We start from the raw sequence: 19496 nt of genomic DNA on the forward strand, positions 1-19496 counted from the left end.
TAAATAAGTTAGAAGAAAGTTTATGGAGTGTTTTGGGATTTACAAATTCAGTACGATAGATGTCCGATATTGATGTTTCAATTAATATAAACTAATGGTGTTCTTTCCTCCAATTAAAAAAATTTGTTCAATCAATTACTCTATTTTTTAATAAAATAAATTTGTTAAGTCAAAGCAATTTAAACTAAAATTTATTCAAAATCTTAATCAAATGGAAATCTAAATTTAGAGTAAATATTCATTGGTTGATTTCTATTAATAGGACTTCAATTGTTTCAACAAACCGGAAAACAGATCATACCCTTTGGAAGAGTATTAAACAATTCCTCTCACACAGTCTCTCTATCTCATTTGCCTGCTCTCGCGGAACGATGGAACTGAGGCGGTGGGGGTGGGGCGGATGAGCAACCCCGCTCTCCACCGGAACTCGTTCTCTCTCTTCAATCGCCCAGCCAATCAGATGGCCGATTCCCAATTGGAATGGTGGTGGCGGGGAGGTGGTCAATTAAATTAAAATTGTAATCGCAATCTATGCAATGCCCGGTTTATGTGTGTGTGAGAGCGTCCGCAATACAATACGCCGCCTTCTTATTCGCTCGTTTCGATACACACGCACACTCACACACCTGGGGCAAAGGTGTGCTCATGTATCTGTATCCGTCGATTGCGGAGAGAAAACGTTGATACACTGCTTCACAAAGTTGGTAACAGGGTTCAAGCCATTCTAACAGGTATATATAGTAATTTACCGTTTGAGCAAGACTTAAATTCTTATAAAGTTCCTAATAATTTCTTCTTTAGAATCACTAAAGAAAGTATTTCAATAGATGTCAATGCGATTTGTTAAATTTTCCAAACTATAATTGATACTCGAAACTAAAGAAATTGAAACGGTTTGGAAAGTCGTTTCATCTAGCTTTACTTGTTTTGGAGTTTAATTAAATCAGTTGTAACTAAAATATTTAGCACGTTACCTCCCCAATTTAAAACGATTTCCCTATTGTACAACATCAGAAACGATAAGAACTCCCAAAAAGCTGCCTAAAAATATTGTCTAACATTTTTTAAGATACTAATGGTGCCACTACCATTTTAATGAGCGGACGAATATGGAATTGTAAAAAATAACATTACATGATTTTAAGCCGAATATTAAATGGGATTTTTGATTCTACTTTGAATAGTCTTACTTAAACAAAAAATACAAAATGTATTCAATCGCCAATCAAAATAGCCGCAGTAAAACTTTTACTATTATTTTCGCAACTGTACTTTAAAGCACTATTTATCTCCAAATTTTTGTAGCTTAGTGTTTAGTTTTGCCCACTTGTATTGGCTCACTGCCGCACATTTCAATGATGTTTTATACGCGGTTCAATTGAACAGCGCCGCCCTTTTTATTTGCCGAATCGTCGTGTGTTACTTCTGTTGATTTTCCCAATCGAATGGGAGGGGCCAAGTTTACTTCGTGCTATTTCAAATTTTTCGCCTATAAATACACAAAAACAGGCGGAAAACAATTGGTAAATAGGGGGTGAAAGGAGGTGGCGTAGGTTGGCAGTGGGTGGGGAAAACAAACGGTGGGTTTGATTAATGATTTGCGAGATAAATTGCACTTGTAATGGCCAAGGCGGTAGATAGATGGATGGATAGATTGTTGCTGCCACCCATCCAACAGACATCCACATCCACCCACCCATCCAGATAGTAAATAATTTCCGTTTCTCGATTTTCACTAATTTGAAATTGATGAAAGGCAGCGACGCCGGCAGCGGCAAAAGTGAAAGAAAGAGCTGCGGAAGTGGATCCCAACACAGAGAGAAAATCGGGGAGTTCTTTGAAAATGTTATATTTAATGTTTATAAAATATTTTTGTTTAAAGGAATGTATCACTTGCATTTCACCATTTCAAATACCTGTTTTAAATGCCATTCAATCAGAAAAACAATCTATTATTGAAAGCATAAAATAAAATCACGAAGAGAAGGTAATTCCAAGTTGAAAAGTTCTGTCCAGCTTTTTACTTTGGGTCCTGATGAGCTATCTTTGGATTTCTTAGAGCTATCTTTGGATAATTTTATTTCAAACTTATAATTTTTAAGGCTTTGTTAAACGGTTATTCTGGTATGTTTTTCTGCGTGCACCAGAGTATATCAATTTTCCCCGACTTGTCTGTGAAACAAACAAGCGGCGAACGCTGTGGCATGTATCTCTCTATATATGTATCTGTATCTGTATCTGAGTATCTGTAGGGTAGGCTACCCTACCAAGAACACCCCCTGGCAGCCGCCCAGCGGAAGAAGAAGAGAAACGCCAATGACGAGGCGTCGTCCGACCCACCGACTTGACTGATGATGAAGTGAGAAAGTAATTAAATACAATTTTAAATGTGACTAATGAGACGACGTCAAATTCGTGGGGCAAAATGTTTGGAAGAGGTACGGGTGCGATCTAAGGGGAGTTGGGCTAAAAATATTTAAGGAATATATTTAATTTCAAGTAATGCAGGAATCCACCATAAAAATACTCGTTTCCTGGAATATATCATTAAAATCCAACGTGAAAAAGTCACATTTTGCACGAATTTGTCATTATAAACTTTCCACTTTTTCCCCCTAAGCTCTAAAGCCCTATTTGATTTTCTAACAACGTACATACCTGTAAGTGAAATTTGTGTTTAATTCATGGATACACATATTGGCAAATATTGGACGGGGAACATCGTTTATTTGTCAACACGTCCATTTCCTGCATTTTGTGTTTTAGCCGAAAAAAGACGCTAGCTGGAGAGGGGAAAGGGAAGAAATGGGGGAACGGGAACGGGAATACAAAAAATTAAATACGTACTCGCAACAATTTCAAAATAAATAAATGAGATAGAGAAACCGCCACACAAACAGACATGGAACCGAAAGATATATGGATATTAGTTGAAGTTGTTATTGTCCAACACATCCGTCGTCGCTCGAAGCTTTTAGGCCTCATTAGTTGATGAGTATTAAGTGATTTGGGAATTACACATTTGACATAAATATTTTCCCCGTTCCGTTCCTCTAGTTTTTTATCTGTTCGCTTGTGTGAACTTCACAGTAAACCCGGGCCATGATATTTAAGGAACTCGATACGCTGACTAAGTGTTGCGGCTGGATCAATAGCCGGAATGGAAACCTATATAATAATATTGACTTGGTTACCTACGAAAGAACTCTGGAATCAACCTGACGAAAAATAGACGGGTAGTTTGGGGAATTAACTTTCACAATATATCTAGTATCGGAAATACGTCTTATAATATATATTGGCAATAGATTTGTGTTTAATAGTCATCTGTTTTGCTTGAAATATGAATATTACCGTCATAAAAAAAATAATACATGCTCGAAGGCGTGTAATAAATTAAATCTAGTGTGGTTTGCTTAATAATTGGTTAATAAATAATTCATCAATACTTTGTATCATGTAAATTTATGGAATATTAAATCTTTTGGTATGAAGAACCATTTAAATTTAATTACTATAAAAGAAAGTATTGTCCATTCCATTTACTTGTTTTAAGAAGATACCTAGTAACATTTTTCCGACGATCATTAAATATTTAAAAACACAAAGACAATTAATGACTAATTAATTGACTGCATAAATTAATTCCCGCTGTGAATGTAGATCATCCAAATTTAACTGCATACCCCCATCCCTCTGGCCGAGTAGATAAAAAATGCGAATATAATTATATATAATTTACCGGCAATTTACAGTTTCAACACAGGGTGAGGGGTCAGCAGATCAATTAATTAAATGCCATTTAGGCGATCATTAATCCAGGGAATGCAATTTGTCAATCCACCAAGCGATCGATGTGTGAGAAAGCGATTTTCAGCTGTTGAACCAACAATCGTTACCTGTCGGTCGATCGGTTCCCCTAGCCCCTGGGCATAGACTCAAGACTGAAAACTCAAGACCCCAGAGTCCGGGCTAGAAAAAAAGAGGTAGGGATGGAGAACGAGCCTGGGTTAAAGCCAAATTGATTGACCAGATCAACATCCAACGATCGTCGCGGGCTGAATATGAATGAACCGACGAGCGGCGGCGATAATTGATGATACTTAGTTATATTATGGATCCGATGGGATTGAATTCCGATCGTAGCTTCACAGACTCTTTGGCTGGGGGACCGGTTCGGTTTGGATTCATTAATAATTTGGCCAAAGTCAAAGCTCCGAGCTGGTGGAAGTGGATATGGAGATCCACAAATAGACAGTTAGAAGTAATCGGCGAAAAACGAGGCGCACAACATTCATTCATAAACTGCAGCTAACTGTCAGGAGCTTGTCAAAGGGGGAAAAGAGTGTCTCCATTATGCGGAGTCTCACTAACATCATTAACTCGGCCACATACCCATCATATTTATTTAGATTTTTTTTTCCCCCGATTTCGGGGCACGATTTTTAATGAAGTCGGAGGAGCCTGGGAGCGGCAGCGTTCCAAAATAGAATATCAATTTGGGCAAAAAGCATAACGGATGCCGCTGTCAATATTTTGACAGTTCTCGCTGCCTAACACGAACCACCGAACGGAACCAGAACACAGAGACAGGGCCACCACCTCCCCAACTTATTCCCGGAATGGTTACATCAAAAACTTTAATTGAATTTCGCTCTGGAGCGACTGCAACTCATCAAGATCTGCGGCGGGAAATGGAAACGAATAAATGGAATTTCTGTACAAGAGAGCGGGCTAAGAAAAATGATTAATATGCGCTAATGTTTTATAACTCTGCCCTTTTAATATTCGTATTCGTCCTGCCCCGAGTGGGGAAACAATAAACCCAACTGAAGGCGATGACGATGCCTCCGACATTCAACATTCAACATTCGGCATCCAACATCGAGATTTACCTCAGGCCCGCAACCTCAGACATCGCATTAAAAATGCCAAAAGCGATAAAAGAATGAACTGTATTGCCTTTTGTCTGGCTATACAAATGCCATCCGCTCATATGGCCCATACGGCTATATAGTATATAAGCATTCAGATCTGGCTCCCACTGACTGGTAGGACACATCAACTGTTTGACTGATCTCGATCTTAACTGCTAATGACTTTAATCGTTAATCTCTGACATAAAAGATTTGATTGAAGCGGATCTGGGCTGAAATGCAATAAATTATAGAGATATATATTCCCACATATGTCTGGCTACGGCTACATACACATCTTTCGCGGTTAATTTGGCCCAACACACAATAAACCAAATTGGATTATGGGGATTGATTTTGCTTTGTTTTTATTCTTATTTTCTCTCCCACTCTGCGTTCTTTTTGCTCACAATTCTTGACTTTTGATTCGTGAGAAATCTTAAGGAGTAAGGTCATTAAATTTACTAATTCCTCGGCTGAGTCTTTAAAAGTTTGCTAAGAAAATACAAAAATATGGTCAAAATAAGCTTAAGGTTTAAGAAAAATCAAAGAAGATTCTCCTGTATCCAGACTAGATAATATTTTAAAAATGTTTTGATTCCAAATTTTGGACAAAAAGAAAAATCGACTTCTAATAAGTTGGTATTTCAAGTCAGTTAGGAGAAAGAATTTGGTTTATCTATCAGAACATGGTTGTTGAATATATTCTTAAGGGAACCCATTGAAATACATAATTTCTTATATTGCTTTACTTACTAAACAAAGTATAGAATAATTTCATTATCCCCAGCGAAGACAAAAGACATTGGCGATTATAAAAGCATAAGTCCACAAAAGCAATGCTCACATGACATCAATAATGACATTGAATTGTCGCGGGTTCATTTACCATCGCTTCTACCTAGAATATTTAGTGTTTGTGCTTTTATCGGGCTGGCCGAAGACAAATGACAATATAAATATAATAACAATAATAATGCCCGCTCACTTGCGGGTCTTCTGTGCAGTGGCCAAGTATTTGGATTGGATTCGTGGGCAAACATCGCGCATACGCCACGTTGTGCTATCGATTCGAGTGACGCACACACCCTCATCACGGCGCACATTGTCATGTGAGGAGCCGAAACTATTTCGATAGGGGACGCGGTGGGAGTGGAAGTGGAAATCAGATTTTAAATTGAATCGAATGCGAACAAGTCCAGCTGTTGACGTCCATTCGCAAGGCAAACAAGCAGAAAAGCACCGAAAACTAAACCGAAATAAATAAATAAATTAGCCAGGCGGAGATCCATTCAAATCGGGTGAGACCTAGAGGGAAAAAAAACACAAGATTGACGACAGCGCCAGCGACACACGTTGATTAATTCATCTGATGGGCGGCTGACACTTTGCGGCGCCCACACAAAAGGCTTTAGATATTTTGCAAATATCTATCTATATCCATCCAACCGTTAATCCATTCCACAATCTATCTCGGCGAGAAACAGGAAGTCCACCCACAAAAAACTAAGAATTTTCTCCAGCTGAATAAAAGCATCTGAAATCAAATCCCCATATAGCATAACATCAAACAATCCAACAGTTGCTGCTGTCCATTCCAAGTTCCACATTTAATTTCGGTGACTTTTATAAATCGCTACATATCGCATAATGTTTTGAATTTTCCGAATGGAACAACAACAGATTTTGTAGCTAAGAATTCAAAGCAATGTTCTATGTATCAAAATGAATCTACTAATGATTTTATATATTTATCAGAAATGTTTTTTTTTTTAATTTTTGCTTTAAAAAGATTAATTTGAAGGCTACTAATCTTAGCTTGATTTATTGCCTATCATTTGTTGTTTTTACTTAAGGGTATATATTAAAATATATATAAATATCACAGAACCGGTTTTTGATGTCTATTGTTTTTAAGAAAGGAGAATGTTCTGGTATTTTGGTATTTAATCCAGTTTGATTTATTTATCTTAATACCAAATATTCTAAGCATGGGATTTTAATCCATGTCTCATAATTTATTTTTCAAATGTAAGAGGTATATTATTTTTATGCCATTTTATTTTGCACCTATCTACAATTCTAAATTGGTTTCTCAACTGTTGTATTGCCAGGCTTGCATAATGAGCATCGATTAGCCTTAATGCCCCCAATCCATTTGAGATGCTATTTTTGCCATTTTATTTGGTTGGTTGCATCTGCTATGTGGTTCTGCTTATAGCACATCTGCCCAGACTGATATTTAAATTAACTTGTCTAACGCCTATTAGCGGCCTTTGACCTTTCGTGTCGCCAACCGTCATGGCTGCACAGCCAGTAAGTCAGTCTCTTAATTAATGTACAAAGCAATTAATTGCAAAAACTACAATGGCGAACTAAAAATACTTCAAGTTTCAGTCCGTCTGCCCCTTTACACTTATTGATATGTGTTTATGTGTTTATGGACAACGGGGCGTATTAAATTTACAACCGCATATTAAAATGTTGCAGTTGAAAATGGCCGCCTTAGTCCAACTTCGGCCCCAGCAACAACAACAATAGCTGCAAAATAAGGCAACAAAAAGACCGAAAATCAGAAGACTTCGAAATGCGAATTATAATAAACGTCGTCGTTTCAACGGCAATAAATAATAGACAGCAACGAACTGCGAATAACTTTTTACATCCATCCATCGAACCGAACCTCTTGATACGATCCATTCGGAGGCCGAAGAGCAAGTGAGACGGGGCTAGTCGTAGAGCGAGAGGGGGCTAGAAGAAGGCAGACGGTTGGCTGAAAAACTCATGCACTAAATTATGTGCACCGTGGAACCGAGCTTAGTTTGGTACCTAAAAAACCCTTTCTCGAAAAAGCAAATCTTCCCGAAAAAAGAATTCAAATTAACGAATGTCAGTCAGTCAGGATTTCTTGCACAATTCATGATCTGAGAAAGTTAGAAAGGAATGAGCTTAGCTGGCATCGGTAAACTTAAAACGTTGACAAATTTATTGGAGTTCTGAAAACATAATGAACTCTGTTGCTTGCGAAGACATCTCCAGGCTATTTCCCAAAATTGAAATAATTACCCAAAAGTGTACCAGTTTCTAATAGCTCAGTGGTTTCCTGTGGATTCCTAAATCTCCTATAAAGGTGTTTAAAAGTATTCATCAATACATTTTTGGTATGGAAGAACGATGGTTTCTTTATGAAATGCTAAGATATTTTAAGACAATTTTTTAATATTTTTAGTGGTAGGACATATAGTGGTAGGAGAGTATTGAAATGCAGAAAACTTGGTTTTTCTTCAAGCCCCAATAACTTTATTTATATATTTTTACTTTAAAGTTTTTTTCTAAGATTTCCTTGAGGCCTGGCCCACTATTCTTTCAATGGTCGATTGCGCTTGCTGTACTTTTTGTCAAATGGAAAATCATACTGGGCTATGAATATGCATGATGTATTTGCAGCTTTTTCGTTGGTTCGTTCCTCTTTATGTTTTATGCTTAAAAATGCACAAGCACATGCTCAGGTTACAATGTAACAAAAACAAAGGCAGCAAAAACGGAGTTTATTTTTTCTTGATTTTTTGTTTTAATGTGAGTTAAAGGCTGGCTGCTGGTGAGAGTTTTAAGGTGGGTTGGACTTGGACAGCAGCCCATAGCTCTTGCCACTGAGGCTGATCGATTGCAAATAGGTCCGGAGATGGAGATGGGGATCCAAGCCCCCTCCAAAACTCGCCCCTTGTAAAGCCCAGCTTAAACTGCTGCCGTAAACGCTTTTGCCCGCGATCATCAGTTCGATAATTGATTGCCACATAATTTATGTCATTTCATGTGCGTGCCGTTTGCGAAATATGAAATGCAGCGATGCGCAGCGAATCGGACTCCCAACTCCCAGCCTCAGTTATTCCTCGGCTATATTCGCAGTCGCAGATGCCGTCGCCATTCGTATTCGTCGGAGCTGCAGTTAAAATTGTTGTCGTTAATAGGTTTCGTACTATTGTTATAATGCGTAGGCTCCACCTCCCCAACTCTGGCTGCAGCCCCAACTTTAGCTTTAGCTTTAACTTTAACTCAAGCTCGGCCCAAGTCAGGCCCCAAAACATCACAATGTTTGTTATGTTAATGAACTCCCAAGGCTCGGCGTCCGAGTTCGACTTCGGTTCTACACAAAGGAAAACACTGGAAAACTTTTATTGCTTAATGCAAGATCTTATCGATGTAGTTCATATTTGTGACATGCCATAATGACTTTTTAAAATATTCTAGGGTCTAATTACGAAGCAGATTTAACGTACATAGTTTGGTTCAACTGTACCTGCCGAACGACGCAGTGTGACCATATGGCTAGCAGAGAGTGTGGTCAAGTTCCCATAGTTTACAGAATAATATTATTTGAATTTATAGTTCAAGATGGCTCTTTAATAATTATATTGACGTAAATGATAATCAATTTGTTAGCATTAAACAGGCTATTTTTATAAGATAATTGCACATTTTCTTCTCTCTGTAGCTTCAACTTCGAGTTCGACTCGAGCCCAACTTTCATCATTAAAGAAAATTATAGCCAAGTGGCTGTAAGGCGGCGGTGGGAGCGAGTGAGAAGGCGGCAGAGAAAAAGAGAGAGAGGCTGGGGAGAAGGCGAAGGATGACGACGTGGACCGTTCCACACAAAATTTTTTATGACCAGAAATCCGTCAACATATTAACACTAAATATTAAAACGTACGAGCGTGTTTATGCATACACCACACACCGCATATGGATCTGTAGATGAGTGTGTGGACGAGTGTGTCTGAGGTTGAAATGCTGGCGAAAAACCGCAAAACTGTTCGCCCATCAAGTAACCTACCGAGCAACCGGGTACAGAGTTCACTCCATGGTAATTTGCGACTAGAAATCGCCATTTGATATTCCCAGGGTTGCCAACAGCTCGCATTTCGCTTGCCTTTTCCAGGTTAGAAATGAGAATTATATAATAGAGAAATAAAATGAATAAATTATTATTTAATAATATAATAGAGCATGGTCTAAGGTCTCGCAAAGTCAGGAGAAAGTACAGAGAAGAAGTACAGTTTCTAGTTTCAAGTTCACCAAATTTAACTTCTGATCCAAAAATATAAATAATAAGCTGACAGATAGGTACAAAACATCATCAAACTGTAAAGTATAATAAATAATTTAGTCAGATCGTTCCACACACCATCGGGTTCTTACCATATTTAGCCCCAAAGGCCCTAATATCATCAATTAACACACATTTATAGAATCATTAGATAATGCATAGGATCTGTGGGAAGCAGAACTAGAACACATCAGAGTGGGTCAGAGTGGGAAAATCGATTTATAACAGCATTAATAACATGTATTTAACAAGCCGGAGGGCGGGACGGTTGCCCTTTTCTTCTGAGTATTCCCCTCGTATCACCCATCTAGAATTTCTACACCACATCGATCACTTGACACCCGCACAGTTTGGCAGACTAAGAGGCGGCAGGGGAAAGTCGATGGCTGGGGGATTTTTGGGTGGAGCAGTGGAATGATTGTGGAAAACAATGTTGTAGACGCGACTCTTGGTCTCCCCCTCTCTCTCTCCGAAGAATCTGGAGAGGGGAAGATTCGGCATTTTGCTTCCGCTGTGGCAGCGATGAAAGATGCCGAAATACTTAAACGATTTTTAATAATTTTACGACTTTTCCGCGAACATGTACGCATAAAATACAACAAATGAAGAGCAAAGAGCTGCGTTATACGCCCCCCAATGATTTACACAGACTCACAGGGCACTCGGAGTCGGAAGACTGCTCCAAGGATTGAGGATCGAGGAGCGAGGATCGCAGAGAGGGGAGCTGCCAACTCCAGGGACCCGGGTCTTTGGGCCTCTGCCCACCGATTCTACCTCTCCGGCTCTCCAAATGAGTTCATTTTGATCTCTTTACGCTGCGTTGGTGCCTCGCCCTTTGCCATTGCCGCTCCCTTTTCAATATTTATAAACAGCGATGGTCAAATCAATAGCGAAGCCCATAATGGAAACCCAAAATAAATTATATCTTGATATTTGTTTAAAAATTGTATATTTTAAATTAAGAAATATTTAACAAAATGTATGAATGCCTTGTGTTATATTATTTTATAACTTCACCGAAACAGAGTAAAATTTAATTAGGTCTTTGATTTTAAGTTAGGTACCCGCCCCCTAAAATTATTCAGTACAATATAAAGAAAAACGTTTTTATTAAAGTTAAAGTTTTATAATCTTATTTTGTTGCGAAAGATAGAGGTTTTGTCACCACAATTAAACTTAAAGGGTATAAAGCTTGAATTCTCTTATAAATTCTTATTCAGAAAAGTAGACTTTATATTGTTTATTATATTATAGACTTTACTAACACAAAAATTATAATAATGATAAACTAAAAATGATTCAAAATAAGATATATTCTCATCGTTGAGCCACGTAAATTTTTATTTTAAGGCATCTGTTAATTTGAGAAACAATTGCTAATAATCCGACCTCCAACGTACCGCCACCCTGTTCCAGTGTGCGAATCTCTGCAGCATTTTTTTTTGATCTGCAACAAGTTTACAGCTTGTTGCGCCCCGGCTGTGATTTCTTGCCGCATTTAATAGGCGCACTTCAAATGGCCTCCCAAATGATTTCCCTGAATTGCTTTATTAGGCTCCGACTGAATTGCAACCGCAACTGCAAAAGTGCAAAAACCTAAATGCGGGGCGAGAAAAGTGCCCACGCATCTGATTTGCTGTCCAGCCCCTGGGCTTTAATAAATTTTATAGTCACACACATGTGTGTGGATTGCAAATCGGGATCCTGGAATCGGGACTTACCACCTCGATCGATTCTGCCTCAAGCGATATGGCATCCAAATCCATACCATATATCAAGGTCTTGTTTATTACTAATTGAATTTGCTGCCTCCACTCGAATCTCGATCTTGGTTCTCAGCTCTCCAGGTTTCCTAGTTTATTCGAGTTGATAGGAAAAGGTGAAATCAATTGGCCCGCAAACAGGTGTGAAAACTCTTTCGGCTTGTCCAAACTGAGGCGACAACTTCCACTTCCACTTCCTCTGCCCGATTTGAGCCGCCTTTTCATTCACTTTTCGGCCAGTTCCCACGCTCTTTAGACTCTTTTGGGCTGCATTCCAAACGCTTCGATTGTTGGGCAATTAATTAGCACTGCGTGAAATCATCTCACACCGAAAAAAGGGGTAAAGGGAGGCGTGGGTGTGTGCACAACAATTACTGGGGCCTGGGAAAATACGATTGCACAATTCAACATACAATTTGCAGTGATTCCGGGGAGGCGTAAGGAGTTTTTTGAGCACGGTCTCTTTTAAAACCAAACCAAAGTAACCAACATTAAATAGTCAAAAAGAGCGTTAAAATTAACTGAACCTAACTCTAACTAAAGTATGTCAACCGATAAGAAATTCGAGGTATTCCAACTCTCTATTGTCAATAAAACTAGTTCGACTTCAGTTAATCGATTTACTGTTGGAATAGTTTGTACATTTTTTCTAAAAACTATAAGAAATATAATTTATTTTAATGAAAATGTGCCCTAACATATGGAAATTAAGTGACCTACACTTTTTTTAATACACTTTGAAGTGCTGATTATAAAGCTGATATTCCCATATGCCAATTTAATTAATATATATTTAATAAACAAGTATATTTATAATGCACAAATGATTTATTCGTATAAATTATATTTAATTATTAAATTTACAAAAATATTCTTTATGAATTTCTGTTTTTGACCAGCTTATCGAAACAGATGTTATAAACACCGTTTAATATACAAAAGTATAACTAGTTTTATTAACATCAGTAAATCATTCAATTGACCCTCTTTAAGTGATTGCCCATTTTATTGAACTTGAATACAAGCTTGGTCACACTTTTTCCTGAAGATTCTGTTTTGTGGGCGTGAAGTACAGCCCGGCTTTTCAGTGGCGTCCAATCACAATTAAATTCAACCGACAATTACGGCGCACATTTTTATGTCCGCCAAAGCTGTGGCAGTTCCCACAGTGCGACTCCGAGGGGTGGACCATTGGGGGGAGTGGGTGTGGGAGGGGGCAGGGCAGGCGAAACATTTAATTAGCTAACTCAATTAAAAGAGCGTAAAACGAATTTATGTGGTCTGGCCCGGTCGGTTGGCTGGCTGGCCAGTGGTGGAGCTCACATCAGGTGTTGCGGCCATAAAACGAGTCATGTACGAAATTCCCTCACAGTCTGCATATTTCTCTGTATTTTTAGATATGTAGGTTCCCATCTTATCTACTGCTAGAGCGCCCCTCGCTGTTCGATTGAGGTGTGGTTATAAGCGCTTTTTTATTTCGGATACCGATAGCTCACCTGGCCAGGTGATGAAACTGCCATCCGATTGGCTGCCTGCGGACAGATAAAATAATCGAAGAGCGAGCAGGCCGGCAGATGCCATAGCTCTCTGTGAGTGCGAGCGAGTGGGCTATAGGGGCACTCACACAGATACGAAATACACACACCCCGACAGCCGGCGAGAGCGTGCGCACACAATTTGAATTGGGATTGGAATTGAAATTCGAAATGGAAATATCGGAATCGAAACGAAACGGTCGGAGAGTCTCGGATACACATATATTGTGGGTGGTGGAGGGCGGCGAAATTAATGAGCAAGTACTATATGTCAGATACATTTGCATCTCGCACTGAGGCAACCATTTGTTATTTGGCTCCCCAGCTTCTAATCAAAATGCTGAACCAATCGGAAGATGGCATTTTATGTATCCGTTAGATAAGCAAAAATGCTCCATAGATAATTCTAATTTTTGCTCTTTTTGTTGCTTAAAGTACTAAAAAACACCCACAAAGAAATCGAATTAAAAGAAGATACCAATGCCATACAATCTACAAGATACATTTGTTTATCTACAAGACGTTTCTGTTTCTTCAAAGTGTAATACATAAAATTGCTCAATGTAGAGTTAAATAGAATTCAACCAACTAAATAAGACAAAATACACACCTATTACTATTTCATAGTAGTTTTACTAATACTATTTTTAATATTTATGGTAGTTTTACTATTAGTTAGTCAACCAAGCAACAAAAAATACTGTTTTACTTAAAATAGTAGTATACCAGTTAAATAGAATTGTAAATTTAATTAATGCAATCAGACAGTAGTTTTATATATTACTTATAGTAGTTTTACTATTACTTGCCACAGAGCACATATTAATATTTTAAATAGTAGTAGTATATTACTAGTAGTACTCTATTCTTACACTACTATTTTAAATATTTTAAATAGTAGTATCCTACTATTTTTAAAAGTAGTATAAAAGTTAAAAGTAAACTCCAATTTTAACAATGAAATAAGAGAAAATACACGAACGTTACAATTTTATAGTAGTTCTGCTATTACGTTTTAAATAGTCACCCAAGTAGCAACAGAAAACATACTACTATTTTGAATGGGGGTGAACTACTTTTTATAGTTGTATGACTATCAAGTAAAATAGTACGTGGGTATTCTAAGACCCACGAGCATCCAAAAAAATAATATCTTTTGAATCTATGTAAACTAAATAAGAATCTTTAAGCAAATCATGGTAAATGTGTTAATAAAAGCAGTATTGACTTGAATTCTATAAAGTTACCACAATAGCTACGTGACCTTCAGCCGAATAAATCAATTCAATAAAACAGATTATATCAACAAGGGTATTTCTGTATCAGTAAGGTGGAGAAGCAGTAACCAATGTGGTAATCAATCCACATGGCTATAGAGCACTCTCCTAACCGGCTTAAATATCAATTACGTGTCCAGGAACTGATCAAAGCAATTGAAGGAGATGCAATAATTGTATCTTTCGGGCCAAGATAAACACACAGAATTGAGTTTTCTGCTCAAAATCATGTGTAAATCGCACCGCAACAACATGTCAACACTTCAGACGACCAAGTCCCTTCCCTTCCCAAAAAAAAAACCCTCCTTAGTTAAGCCTATTAAATGCCCCAAACGCTTTGTTGTACCGTCCTCGAATGTTTTGGGCCAAGTCTCTTAGCCGTTTATTTGTTTGCCTTTTGTGTTTGTCTCTTTATTTGTAATAAATATGTTTGGCCAAAGAATGGGGGAGACGGAACGAGACGCAGGTGAGTTATTAATTTCACAAGTTCTGCCTGAGTTTTCCACATTGTCGGTCGCTTATCGGGTTACATAATTGTCGTTGCATTGTCTCCCCCGCTTTTATGGAGTGTAATTATCACATACATCGCATACATATCGCTGGCGATTTGTAGGGTTTCCCCCAAGGTTCTTGGACAACAACGACGACGACTATCATTATCAGGACTTTAGACGAACTCCCCTCGTAGTTGTAATTGAGTAATTTCCACTTGAATTTCCCCTTTCAATGTGTGTTTTCTTTGCGACTTTGTGTGGGATTTGAGCAGATTGGAAGACGAAGTCGTATTCGCAGGACTTCTGCGTATCTATTTCCGTTTGGCTGTGGTCTCTTGGTCGGCTTTGGGGATTTTTGCGGTGGCATTACATTTAATATAAGTGGAATTCAGGAGGTTGGGTTCTGGGGCTGGTGTACCCCGAAAGCTAACAAGTTAAGCTGAGGAGAAGATCAAGCGTTTCTGGCACTTTCTGGCAGCGTGACGCGTGTGAATTTCAATTTGAATTCGAAATTGGTAACAATGATGCGGCTCTTTTCCCTAGCTGACAAATAACTGAACTGAAGCTGTGTCGAGGGTAATAATGATGCTGCTGGGAGACAAAAAACGAGTAGACGTGCCTCCAGCAACATTGCCCCAGTACCTTGATAGAATTTCAATTTCGCCCGGCATACAATAAAAAATCTATTAAATTTCCATCTAATCACAAAAGCAATTAATCATTGACACTATTTAGGCGCTTATTAAGCGAAACAGAATGGCTTGGCTGAGGTGAGGGAGACATTCAGATCCGGAGCTTACAGAAATGGGTGCATTGTTATGCTGATGCCTTTGTTGAAGATATAGATACACATATAGAATGCAGATACAAATGAAGATACAAATGCGACAGCCAAGTAATTACAATTCCTTTGGCCTGCGCGGTCATCGTGTGTATAAAAAGATATTGTATCTGCATCCGCGCGACATTGAATTATCGCACTGCTCTCATCTTCCATCTCGCAAACGCCTTTTTCGGGGTTGGGTTCGGCTTTGAACGGTTGACAAACTACAAAATAATAATGTGGCATTCATTGTCCGCCAAAGAAAGGCGGGATGAGATGGGGATGTCTGGTATTGTCATGCAGCGACAAGATATTTACACAATTACTCCACTCTCGAGTCGGGGATATTTTCACATACTGATTTTCCATTTTGAATTTACGTACAAAGCTAATTTATCATCACGTCGCGGCTCGAGAAACTGTAAAAACGCCGTGATGTTTTGTCCCGCTGAATGGATGCCAATATTTTTCCGTCCAGCCCCAGTGCATAAGTATTATAACCGCAAAATAAATAACAAATATAACAAACGATGCGACCAGAGAGGTACGTACATACGTCTCTGGCCAAGCCCCGTCGATTGAAGCTGTCAACGGGTACGCACAATAAAACCCTTTTGTCCCACTGCGTGAGATACTTTTAACTGCATGGGATCCAATGGGATATATGTACATATATGTATATAGGCTATATGTATATCGTATAAGCTATGGACATGGCCAAGTGCCTAATTATGTGGCCGAGTCAATTTGTTCAACGTTCGACCCATTCCGACTCGTCGCCGCTTTTTGTTTGACTTTTCTCGCTGCGGGCAAACAATAAATGTTTTGTAGTGATTAAAAAGTAGTGTGAAATCGATTATACGTATACGTACTCACATTAACCAGTTCCATGGCCCCCAGCACCGCCTCCTCCTCCCCATCACTGGACCGGATATATCCGATCTCCGTCACTCGGCTCGGACGAGTGTCAATATTTGGCCGACTTTAGCGATACATGTTAATTCCTGTTAATCGCCGAGAGTCGGGTATTTTTGATCTCTCCACTATATACGTCAAGAAATGTCCACAGCGCTGCTGGGAATTGATAGAAAAGGTGTGGGGATTACTAATATTTAATTTCCTGAAAATTGATTAGTCGATAGGTACCTATTTGGCCGAACCGTCCGATGTTAAAAAAATTATATCATTCATTAAATTTTAAAGCATAGTTTTATAAGTTCAATAAATCGCATTATTTTCATTATTTCTTTACTCTTATTGAAATTTATTATAAATTTGTATGTTTTGTTACTGATTTCACGAATAGTTTTTGGTATTAGATTTTAATTAAACATTAAATTTAATTTTTTTTTTATAAAAGTGTCAATTTCATTTCTGTATACCAAAGCGAATAATACAATAAAGTAATTTTGGTGAGCAATTTATGTGTAAACCTTTGCAAAGAGGTTAATAAAACATAAATACCTAGAAATAATTCAATCCCCTTGGTGGGGGTGTCATCCAAATGATTACTGCTGTGGAACAAATTAATGTCTTAGTTTAACAAATTGTTTAAATATATTAATATATTTGCAAAACAAACTTATAATTTTAATAAAAGAAATAGTAAGAGCGTAGACCACTTATTAGCCATTTAATATTCGTTATTTATGTTATAAAATAATATACAATAAGAAAAAAAAAACACAAAAATAACAAAAATAAATAAAAACGCAAGCAAATATAAAGAATAAGTTTAAAAAATTGCTCCATATTTTAAATACTTTTTGGATGCGTAGGGTAAGAAAGAGCATTTTTAGTATGATACAAACCGATCGGGAACAATGAAAAAAGCAACATTTTATGTAAAATATGTGAATATTGAAGTTGAAAAACATTTAAACGCAGTTCAGCAAAACATGCGACCTTCTCTCCCTTTTCTTCTCAGTTCCTACACTTTTTTAAAGCTAAACATTTCAATATTTTTGAATAAAGGCGCCATATGTTTTTCCTCTTCCATGAACATATGTAATATTTTTTCTAACCTGGTAGCACCAACCTTCATTCTGTAAGTTTTCAACAGATGGCGCCAGATCGGAAAGCTTTTGGTAGCGACAAAAATACACATTTTAGGCTGCGTTTGATTTTAGTGTTCAAAATCTGCAAATAATAAATTCTTCGAATTTAAAAATATTATATCTGATTTCAAATAATTATTTAAAAACCAGTTGTGAACTATTTTTAAAATAAATTTCCGAGAAAACTTACAATTTTAAGAAAACAAAAAGGCCTGAAAGTATGCACTTTACAGACTAGAACCCCCAAAAGTATGCAATATTGACTAAAATGAAATTCTGGGTGAGAAACAACCCTTTGTAACGGATTCCATTTCAATAATCCCATAAAACGACGTTTATGAATTCATAAATTCAGGAAGCTAATTTCTACGGTCTGGTAGTCTATTCTCTGTACAAAATGTTATCAATTGCTTTTATTACCCGAGCAATACTCCCCCAATAAATTGGTTTCCGATAAGTAAGGTGATATCAAAACCGGCCTCCAATATTGTGGATAAAAAGAGAACCCCCATTGCAGAGCCCTAAAACAACCACAACATATCGCACGCGAATAAAACTTATCAAATAGAAAACCGATCTTTGCGTCAATGCGGAATTAATATAGTGGATATTCAGGGTTTTTTTATACATCTATATGTATAGATAAAATCCGTACTAGGGTACACTGAGCGAAACAATGGGAAATAATTACTTTAGGTAACATGCTCAATTAAGTGCCCTATTATAAGAATTACCCAAAAAAATCCAAAGAGATCACATCAATTTGTCATTCGGAGAGTGCCCCTCTGTAGTAATAGTTCAGCGTAAAATTGTAGAATCAAAACAAAAGTCGAAAAAAACGTGAAGGCAAGTGGAAAATTTAGTGCTCGACTAACCGGATACCACGCAGACATATTTTTTGATGGATGGCTAAAGTATTGTGACAAGGGCTTTTGTTCCCAACGATCCCTTGGCAACGTATCGTATCTAACCCTACAGCTTATTTAGTCGAACTTTTATAACCAAAAAAATTTTTGCAACCTTAAACCCCCTCCTTTTTTGGGGATTTGTTAAGAAAAATGTTAAACCTGAATAAAAAGAAAAAATCTTTTAAAGTCATTTCATGACCTAAACGTTATGAGGAAACATTTTGAAACGCTTTATTTGAGATAAGTTATTATTTTTTTACCCTTTTCTTATTTGGCTTTGATCTATTAGCTTCGATTTTTTAAGTACTTAAAGTGTGCTCACTCAATGCTATTGCTTTATCATTTTCGCCTGAGTTAGGGAATATTCCACTCGGGCAAAGGAAGTTCGAGCTGTTGATCAGACCCTCGGCACTATCTAGATTGACGCGCATCGCACAGGTACACCGTATACCCACCTGGTGATTGGGTATCGTGTCTAATGGCACTTACGGTTTTTGCTGCCCCGCTTTTATGGCATGCCTTTTTTGCGATATTTGGTTTTGATTTTGCTTTTTATTTTGATTTGGATGGGCGCTTGGTGGTTTTTGTTAAGCGGCGACAGCGTTTACTCTCAGTCAGT

General features: G+C 37.8%; 1 long non-coding RNA gene across 1 annotated transcript; it reads right to left on the minus strand.

Annotated features, from left to right (window-relative positions):
• Positions 1–8426: 8426 nt before the first annotated feature.
• LOC136116662 (uncharacterized) lies at positions 8427–9057 on the minus strand. The gene is made up of 2 exons (XR_010653704.2): positions 8919–9057; positions 8427–8856 (listed from the first exon to the last, which is right to left on the minus strand). It is a non-coding gene; the product is annotated as an uncharacterized lncRNA (long non-coding RNA).
• Between the last annotated feature and the right edge of the window lie 10439 nt (positions 9058–19496).

This window comes from Drosophila suzukii, chromosome 2R (genome assembly GCF_043229965.1).
Source record: "Drosophila suzukii chromosome 2R, CBGP_Dsuzu_IsoJpt1.0, whole genome shotgun sequence".
NCBI classification, from domain to species: domain Eukaryota; kingdom Metazoa; phylum Arthropoda; class Insecta; order Diptera; family Drosophilidae; genus Drosophila; species Drosophila suzukii.